This window comes from Glycine max, chromosome 12, assembly GCF_000004515.6.
Source record: "Glycine max cultivar Williams 82 chromosome 12, Glycine_max_v4.0, whole genome shotgun sequence".
NCBI classification, from domain to species: Eukaryota; Viridiplantae; Streptophyta; class Magnoliopsida; order Fabales; family Fabaceae; genus Glycine; species Glycine max.
The window spans coordinates 20,687,803-20,697,538 of NC_038248.2; positions in this window are offsets into that span (position 1 = coordinate 20,687,803).

Sequence of the window (9,736 nt, forward strand, 5' to 3'; positions counted from 1 at the left end):
ATTATCTTCTTCATGCTCATCATGGCCTCCATCATCGTGGCCGTTTTCTCTTTCATGGCTTCCATGTTGGCCTTCATTTGCTCTTGCACCTCCTCTACTTCACCCATTACTCTAGTTCTAGCACGGGTTCGGTAAGGGCGTCGTAAAGTGTGTTCTTTTCTTTTTTATAACAATGATTAAGTTCTTTTTCAAGGAAAGAATGCAATGAACAACATGTATGTTTGCGAATGATGCACAGTTGAAGTATTGCGAATCTTTACGCAGGATATGGGGTTGAATCAATTTAGATTTTCAACATGGTCCATGACATCTCTGTCAAGGTGAAGCTGGAAGTAACAAGGATATCAACAATCCTAAACGTGTTTGGCAGTAGACGAAGCAATGATGTAACACGATCCATCTTTTGCCCCAATTTTTGCAAGATGGTTACTTCCATGCTTCAACTTGACTCGATGAACCTTTTCGTAAAAGCGCGAGCTTGGTTCAACCCCATAACCCAGGGAATGGCAATTTTGATCGTCAATACTTCAACAACATTTCATAGGGATGAAAGACTCGAGAATACGCATGCTATGCATGGAAAATGTAATTATGAGATTGAGATGCCCGAAGAGACATCCTTTCTTAATTAACCACGCATTAGGTACCATGCTCAATCATTTTTTTTGTTGTTTATGTTTTTTTTTTAATTTTAGAAATGGGTTTATGATCCCAACATGGTTGGCTCATGGTACCTAACACATGCAACTAAGAATGCATCATGAATTTTCATGCTTCCCTTTTTTTGTTTTTGTTTTGTAGAGGAAAATACAAGGATCATGTATGAGCAAACATGTAGAACAAAAAGTATGTTGAACGCATATGCATGATGATGCAATGACTCATGCAAAATGGGAATGTGATAATGGACAAATGCAGGAACGATATGTTCATTATGATGCTGAAGAGATGTTTATGCGGTGCATGATATGAATGCATTTACGGACACGAGAGCCCCGAAAAATTATCTCTTCTTACTTGCACACTTGGGGGTGCAGTGCCCCATGTGTGTAGTTAAGAAGGTGATATGGATCTTTCGGCTTCCTATGACAAAAGACGAGATCAACATACAACGCGTGCGTGACGACATGACGTAGACGCGCAAGAGCATAACACGGGGATGCACATAGTATGACAATATCCACAAATAATTACAGGCAAAGGCATACATGACATTTAGGACTACATGCATGGCAATGTTTTAAAATGGCATGCAGCGTGTTTGCTCCGTGACCCTATTCTAGGGACCTATAGGATAATATCTATGGGTCTTTACTAAACTACTCCCAACAATTCATAGCTCACACAGTTATTTTCTAGAGGTATCATCACTCAAGATAACAATATTGTGGCGGTATGGAATACCAGCGACAACATATTATAAAGAGAGAAAGCTCTAGACGAGGTTTCACTATTATCAAGCAAGTCGGAGACCTAGCATGATCATAGATTCACCTCCACTCCTTAAATTCCCATGAACCCGGGTATAGGGCCCCTTTTTTACTCAAACCTGTGGGTGCTTAGTGTAAAAATGTGAAAAAGACAGCAGTTATTACACTTTACACAGTTCAATAAATGCACACACAAGGTTTCACAATTCCACAATTCCTTAGAATAGGCCTAACTCACAAAAAGGTCCCCAGTGGAGTCGCCAACTGTCGCAACATGCCCTTTTGCGGGCGAGCGAAGGCGTGGCTCACGGGTGCGCTTTCCAAAAGAGGAAAGATGCGCGGAGTCGCCACCAACGTTTATTTGTGGAAAACGTCGGAAAAACCGAAGGAAACCGGTCGAAACGAAAATTCTAAGTTCGGGAGTTGTATTTACGTTTGAGGAAGGTATTAGCACCTCTCACGTTTGTCTCAAAGGACAACAGCCTATTTTTCAGAATTGTGGAAATTGTGTTATCTTAACTTTTAGTTCTTTTTATTTTTTGAGGTCGACAAAAGCGGGGCTCTTGCTCCTACGTACCCTCCATCGAAGAGGAAATCAGACCTACGTAGTTCTTTCTTAAGCGTGAATCAAGCGATTCTTTTTACTTGAAAGGTGATCATTTTAAGGCGTTGGACCTTAAAAAATGATCCATTTACTTGATAAGGAAAACTGAGATGATAAACTTTCAAACCCTTTTTTAGTGACTTTTTTGTGGACGAGCTTGACTAGGGGAGTTGATTTTAGCCTTAGTTTCACTTTAGTTATTAGTCAATTCGATTAAGAATGAAAAATCCCAAAGAGAAAACGTTCGATTGATTTTTTCGCTTCATTTTACTAAAAGGTATATTTTGGATTATTATATTATTATTTTACCTATTTTTTGATTTCCAACGTGGTTACGGCACGACCGAACGGTCGGAATTCATTTTAACCGAAATTAACGGATGATACAATTCAAATGATCGGTGGAAATTTATTTTATTTTTAGATTAGGCAAGAAAATGACTTAAATAAACGGTTAAAGCACGTTAAAAACGGAAGAAAAGAAAACTGAAAGTAAACGAAATTAAAGTGAAAGTACACAAAACAAGAAATGAATTGAAAGTCTCGGATTCGAAATCTTACCCGTTGAAGAACGAAGAACGAACGAAGAACGGATGAAGAACGGTGAAGAATGACGAAGAACGATGAAGAATTTCCACAGAATCGCTTACGGAAGCGTTACAGAAACACTTCGACTCGATTTTTCTTCACGAAAACGTATTTTTTGCCCAAAATAGCCGAAATGCATAGCCAAAGGGGTCTTGAACATTTTGAAACAGCTCCCCCCTCCCCCTATTTATAGGAAAAAAAGGAGGTGCTTGCCGCCCAGAGACTTAATGAAGAAGATTTCTAAGCGCACCCAAATTACTAAGTTCACCCCCCTTTTCGTATTTTACGGAAAAGTTACGGAAGCTTTACGAAAGTGTTTTCGAATTTTATTTTCATCTTTTTTCTATTCCCTTTCACCAATGTTAAGTGGAATATGCTTACCCAAGGTTTTTGGAAATTTTATGGAAGTATTACGGAAGCCGCGGAAGCCCCGGAAACCATTTTTCAAAAATGTGGAGGAGCTTGCTGCCCAGTTACTTCCTCCTTAAGCAACCCAACTTCCAAAATGTTCCGGGAGGCTTAGATTTGAATTGCTATTTACACCCCTATCTTGATAAGTTCACCCCCTTTATCTTTTTTTGGTGATTCTTTTTTCGTAACGTTACAAAACTTTACGAATTTCGTAACGATACTTATTTTCCTTCCGCAAGGTTACGAATCCTTACGGATTATGTATTTACTCTTTTTTAGCTTTCGAAGAAGTTACGAAAACTCACGGATTGCGAAAAAAACACCTCCTTTCTATTTCCGTCACATTACGGAATTTTCACGGATCGCGTAAGCCTGCTTCCTTTTGATTTTCGGCACGTCCTGGGACTTCACATATTATTCAACAAAGGGTGCCAAGTATCTCGAAGCGGCCAATCAAAGGTTGTATATCATCAAATAATAATCCCCGGACGAAATTAGGGTATGACACCTTTGTTATTCAGGAACATGGGACGGGTCGACTGATTGGAGAAGGACGTGAATCATGAGGATTGTATTATTTAGAATCCAGCTCTCCGATATCCTGTTTTGCATCCTCAAAACCTAAACTTTTGCATGATCGTCTGGGTCACCCAAGTTTATCCAAGCTGAAAATAATGGTTCCTAGTCTTAAAAACCTTCAAGTCTTAGACTATGAATCTTGTCAACTAGGAAAGCATGTCAGGTCATCATTTCCTCAAACTGTACAAAGATGTGATTCGGCTTTTTCTACCATTCATTTTGATATTTGGGGACCAAGTCGTGTTACATCTTTTGGTTTTTTATATTTTGTAACCTTCATTGATGAATTCTCCAGATGTACTTGGGTTTATTTAATGAAAGATAGATCTGAACTTTTGCCCATATTTAAGTCGTTCTGCAATGAGATTGAAAATCAATTTGGAAAAACAATCAAGATTTTCGGAAGTGATAATGCAAAAGAATATTTCTCTCATGATCTTTCCTCTTTTTTATCCTCAAAAGGTATCCTACACCAGTCCACATGTCCTCATACACCTCAACAAAATGGCATAGCTGAAAGGAAAAATCGTCACCTTCTTGAAACTGCTCGTTCCCTAATGTTAAATTCTAATGTTCCTACACATCACTGGGGAGACGCAGTGCTTACTGCGTGCTTCTTAATTAATAGGATGCCTTCTTCTTCTCTTGAAAACCAAATTCCTCACTCAATTATCTTTCCTCATGACCCATTGTTTCATGTCTCTCCTAGAGTGTTTGGTTGTACTTGTTTTGTCCATGATCTTTCCCCTGGTTTAGACAAACTTTCAGCTAAGTCAGTAAAATGTGTCTTTTTGGGTTATTCTCGTCTTCAAAAGGGTTACAAATGTTACTCTCCAATCACAAGACGATATTATATGTCTGCAGATGTAACCTTCTTTGAAGACACACTTTTCTTCTCATCCTCGGTAGATCATTCTTCTTCTCTCCAGGAAGTACTGCCAATTCCTTGTCCTCTAGGTAACTCCGACCAAAATGTCAATGAAGTCCCATCTTCTCTACCAAATTTAATTGAAGTTGTCTCTCCACCTCTGCTTACATATCATCACAGGACACGACCAGCTGATTCTACAATACCTGAAGCCTCCCCTCGTGATCCTCATCCTTCTCCAACCAGTCCTCCAACCATGGATCCTGCTTCCTCACCTGTCTCTCATCACTCTGAGTCAGACTGGCCCATTGCCATCCGAAAAGGTACTCGATCCATTCGCAACCCTCATCCTATTTATAACTTTTTGAGTTACCATTGCTTGTCTCCTTCATATTCTTCCTTTGTTTTTTCTTTATCCTCATACCATGTTCCTTCTAATGTTCATGAGGCACATAGTCATCCTGGATGGCGACAGGCTATGATTGATGAAATGCAGTCCCTTGAAAATAATGGTACTTGAGAACTTGTTCCTCTTCCACCTGACAAGAAGACTGTGGGTTGTAGATGGGTCTATGCAGTTAAAGTTGGGCCTAATGGTGAGGTCGATCGGCTTAAGGCTCGATTGGTAGCTAAAGGCTATACTCAGATTTATGGCCTTGATTATTGTGACACCTTTTCTCCTATGGCTAAAATCACCATTGTTCGTCTGTTTCTTGCTATGGCAGCCATGCATCATTGGCCTCTTCATCAGCTTGACATTAAGAATGCTTTCCTCCATGGTGATCTTGAGGAGGAGATTTATATGGAGCAACCTCCTGGGTTTGTTGCTCAGGGGGAGTATGGTCTTGTTTGTAAGCTGCGTTGATCTCTCTATGGGTTGAAGCAATCCCCTCGGGCTTGGTTTGGTAAATTCAGTCATATTGTTCAACTTTTTGGGGTGAAACGAAGTGAGGCTGATCATTCTATTTTTTATTGTCATTCATCCCCTGGGAAATGTGTTTATTTGATAGTATATGTTGATGATATAGTGATTACAGGGAATGATGCTACTAAGATTGTTCAGCTAAAAGAGCACTTATTAAGTCATTTCCAGACCAAAGACCTGGGATATTTGAAGTATTTCCTTGGTATTGAGGTGGCTCAGTCAGGAGATGGTGTTGTGATCTCTCAGAGGAAGTACGCCCTTGACATTTTGGAGGAAACAGGCATGCAGAATTGTAAACCTGTTGATAGCCCTATGGATCCAAATCTGAAGCTCCTGGCAGATCAGAGTGAAATGTATCCTGATCTCGAGAGATATAGAAGACTTGTGGGAAAACTCATTTATCTCACCATTACAAGACCTGATATTTCCTTTGCTGTTGGAGTGGTGAGCCAATTTATGAAAAATCCTCGTGTTGATCATTGGAATGTTGTTATGCGTATTCTTAGATACATTAAGAGAGCTCCAGGACAAGGATTACTTTATGAAGACAAAGGTAACACACAAGTATTTGGGTATTGTGATGCAGATTGGGTTGGTTGTCCTATGGATAGGAGATCCACATCCGGATATTGTGTTTCCATTGGAGGGAATGCTATCTCGTGGAAGAGCAAGAAGCAAACTGTTGTTGCCTGGTCCAGTGCAGAGGCTGAATATAGATCTATGGCCATGGCTACATGTGAACTTATGTGGATCAAACAACTACTTCAAGAATTGAGATTCTGTGAAGTTGGGCAGATGAAGTTATATTGTGATAACCAAGCCGCTCTCCATATTGCTTCAAATCCAGTCTTTCATGAGAGAACCAAGCACATAGAAATTGACTGTCATTTCATTCGGGAGAAGCTATTGTCCAAAGAAATTGTCACTGAGTTCATTAGCTCTAATGATCAGCCAACAGATATTTTGACTAAGTCTTTGCGAGGACCTAGGATTCAGTCTATTTGTTCCAAGCTTGGTGCATATTATCTATATGCTCCAGCTTGAGGGGGAGTATTGAATATCTTTTGGGGTTTCAGAATTATATTTGTATGCATCATTACTAAATATTTTTTCCTTGTTTTAGAAGTCAGTAGACATAGACTAGACTAGGCTGTCACATAGAATAGGCTAGGCTGTCTTTTCCCCCTTTCTCTTTCTTATACTTTGTACTCTATAAATTGTAAGCTGAAACATGAATATTATAAGTCCTGTGACTGAAATTTCCTCACATTTAAATTCAAGTCTTGCTTTGTCAAGAAAAGTTCATTGGGTAAAAAAATTGTGCTTATTCTATTTTCTTCTTCTTCTTTCCTTCTCCCTCTTGCCAAAGAATTCAAAGAACTAACTGTCTGAGAATTCTTTTGATTCCCCAAACAAAGAATTCAAAGAACTAACCGTCTGAGAATTCTTTTGATTCCCCAAACAAAGAATTCAAAGAACTAACCGTCTGAGAATTCTTTGCCCAAACACTGAATTCAAAGAACTAACCGTCTGAGAATTCTGTGTAAGAAGCATATAGCTTCTTGGTTGTAATAGTGAACACAAGGGAGGGTACATTCTTTGTGGTTCGCTTCAAGTAGAGAGTACATCTACTTGGTTGTTCAAAGAGAACAAGGAAGGGCACATCCTTTATGGCTCTTTGCTTGTAAAGGATTTTACAAGGTTATTGGAAATCTCAAGAACCGTGGGTTGCTTAGGGACTGGATGTAGGCATGGGTCGTTGTTGAACCAGTATAAAACTTGTGTTTGCTTTCTTCTTCCCTACGCTCTTTACTTTTCCGCTGTGCACTTTTTATTTCCGCTTTACTTTTGTCTAAGTTATTGTTTCTGTTCTTTACTTTCTCATAACTTAGTAGTAAAGCCTAATTGAATCTAGCAACATTAAGAATGATAAATTTTTAATTAGTCAAGACACGTTCATAATTAATTCAATCCCCCCTTCTTAATTATTTTGAGGCCACTTGTTCAAACAACAAATATATGAAGAAAGAAAAAATAAATCAAGAATAAGATTGGTGATGTGATATGATAATAAGAAACATAAAGATATGGGACGTCAAGTGAGTGTTTGCTTAGACAACCCTTGTCTTGCAAGTTGTGGGGGAATTTTTAGAGATGATAGCCGGAAGGTCTTGCGCTACTTTGCGGTCTTCCTCAAAATATCTAATGCCTCTGAAGCTAAGTTAGTTAGTGCTATCAATGCTATTGAGCAAGCTTATAATAGAAATTGGCAGTCTCTCAGGCTTGAGTGTGATTCTTCTTTGGTTATTCAAGTTGTAAATAACCCTCACATTGTCCCCCAGGAGCTACTTAACAAGTGAATTGATTGCATGTTTTTGACTAAGTTGATCCACTTCAAAGCTTCTCACATATATATAGAGAAGACAACTAGTGTGCAGACACCTTTGCTAACTCTGCTATGCATAATAATAAGCATTCTTTTTGGTGGGAACTTGTCCCTTCTTTTTGCTCAAACCATTACAAATGTAATCTTTTGTTTTTACCTGAGTATAGGTTTACCTCTTATTGACATGCATTTTGGCCTATATATATAGTCCTCTCATGATGTTTTGTGTTTATCTTTTAGTTCAACTAATAAATTCAGGTCTAGGGGAGCAAAGGATTAATTAGAGAGAAGGGTGTCAACCTAGTTGGGATACTCCTCTCTATTTTAATGTTAGCCCAGTTCTTTTCTAAACAAAAAAGTAAAAAAAAAAAAAGTGGGTGTTTTTCGCCCTATTTTGGGTGTCAAGGAATCAACAATCCAAAACTAAACATTCAAATAGCAACACACAAATCATTTGGTTTTTCATCAAAATTTAGTAAAAACAGTGGTTATCAACTAATTTTTAGTGATAACGACTTCTTAAAAATACACCTCTTATGTTTTGTCATGATAGCTAAGGCCTTAGTAAAAGCAGATAAAATATATTTTTGGTCCTTTATCTTAATGTGAAAATTTATTTTAGTCATTTATCTTTTAAAATATTCATTTTGGTTATTTAAAATTTTATTTATAAAAAAATTAAAAAAATAAAGAAGTAAAAGTTTATTTAATTAAGTTTTAATATTTTTTTTTTGTTGAAATGAAAAAAACACCTAGTACATAGTGAAATGCTAATAACTAACTCTTTTTTCAATAAACTAATTTTTTATTATGTTTGAAGTCTTCGAGGATCATTGAAACAAGGGGAATCATAGATTGGTGCATGCAAAGCAGATGAATGAATGATAGAGGAAAAGGAGAGATGGAGCTCAATTAGGATAAAGTTGAGAGAAAAAGTGCTAGCAAGTGTCTTGGGTGAGAGGGGAGAAGACTAGAGAAAGAATATACATGAAGATGAGAAACAAAGACAACTTGAGAAAAATGAAAGAAAGGTAACTCATCACTTCCCATGCACCTATACATACACACACACTTTAACAAATATATATGTTCTAACCATTTAATTGGTTAAGTTCTCTCTTAATTACAATTGTAATATCCTAAAAATTTTATTTACTTATTTGAATGTATTAAAGAACACTTGAAAAACATTTTAGAGCTCTTAAAAAGTTTAAATTTAATTAGTGTTCTAATTAGTTATATGGTAGGGTAAAGTTTACTACTTTTGTTTCACTCAAATGAAACAAAAAGATAATATGTCTTCAGTTTATTGTCCAATAGTTCATCTATATGGTCTATCTCAATTATTAAATATTTTATTGTTTCACATTGACATATTTTGTTTTAAGAGCAATTGAGATATCAATTCACAAACATATATATTCTTTATTTTGAATTTTGTGTGTGTAGTTTAATTTGTTTATTTATGATACAATTGCCGTGACCATGTAAAACGATGCACAAATCCTTCTTTGGGTTGTTGGTCACGCTCAAATAGTTTATTAATGCTTTTGGTTGCAGGGGATGGGGTATACATTTCTCTCTGGTATTTTTCTTTTTTGGTATTTTATCCACATAACATAGAAATATGACTTTTTGCTTTATTTTCTGTTTAATTTAAGCATTTACATCATCAATGAGTTTTTTTAGCAGATAAAAAATTATCTAAATTATCTCCTAAAAAGAAGAGTTAGTTTGAAGAGACAAATCCTGTATCATACTGAACAAACAACCTCTAGTTTTTCTTTTCTCATCTCATTTACAAATTTTATTTTTATATCTATCATCTATAAATTATTCTTTTAGTAATAATAGCGTGAAACTAACCTTTAATGACATGTTTAATTTGTTTTTCATAGGAGAGAATTGCATCCGAAAACTCAACGAGAACAATAGAGGTAAATTC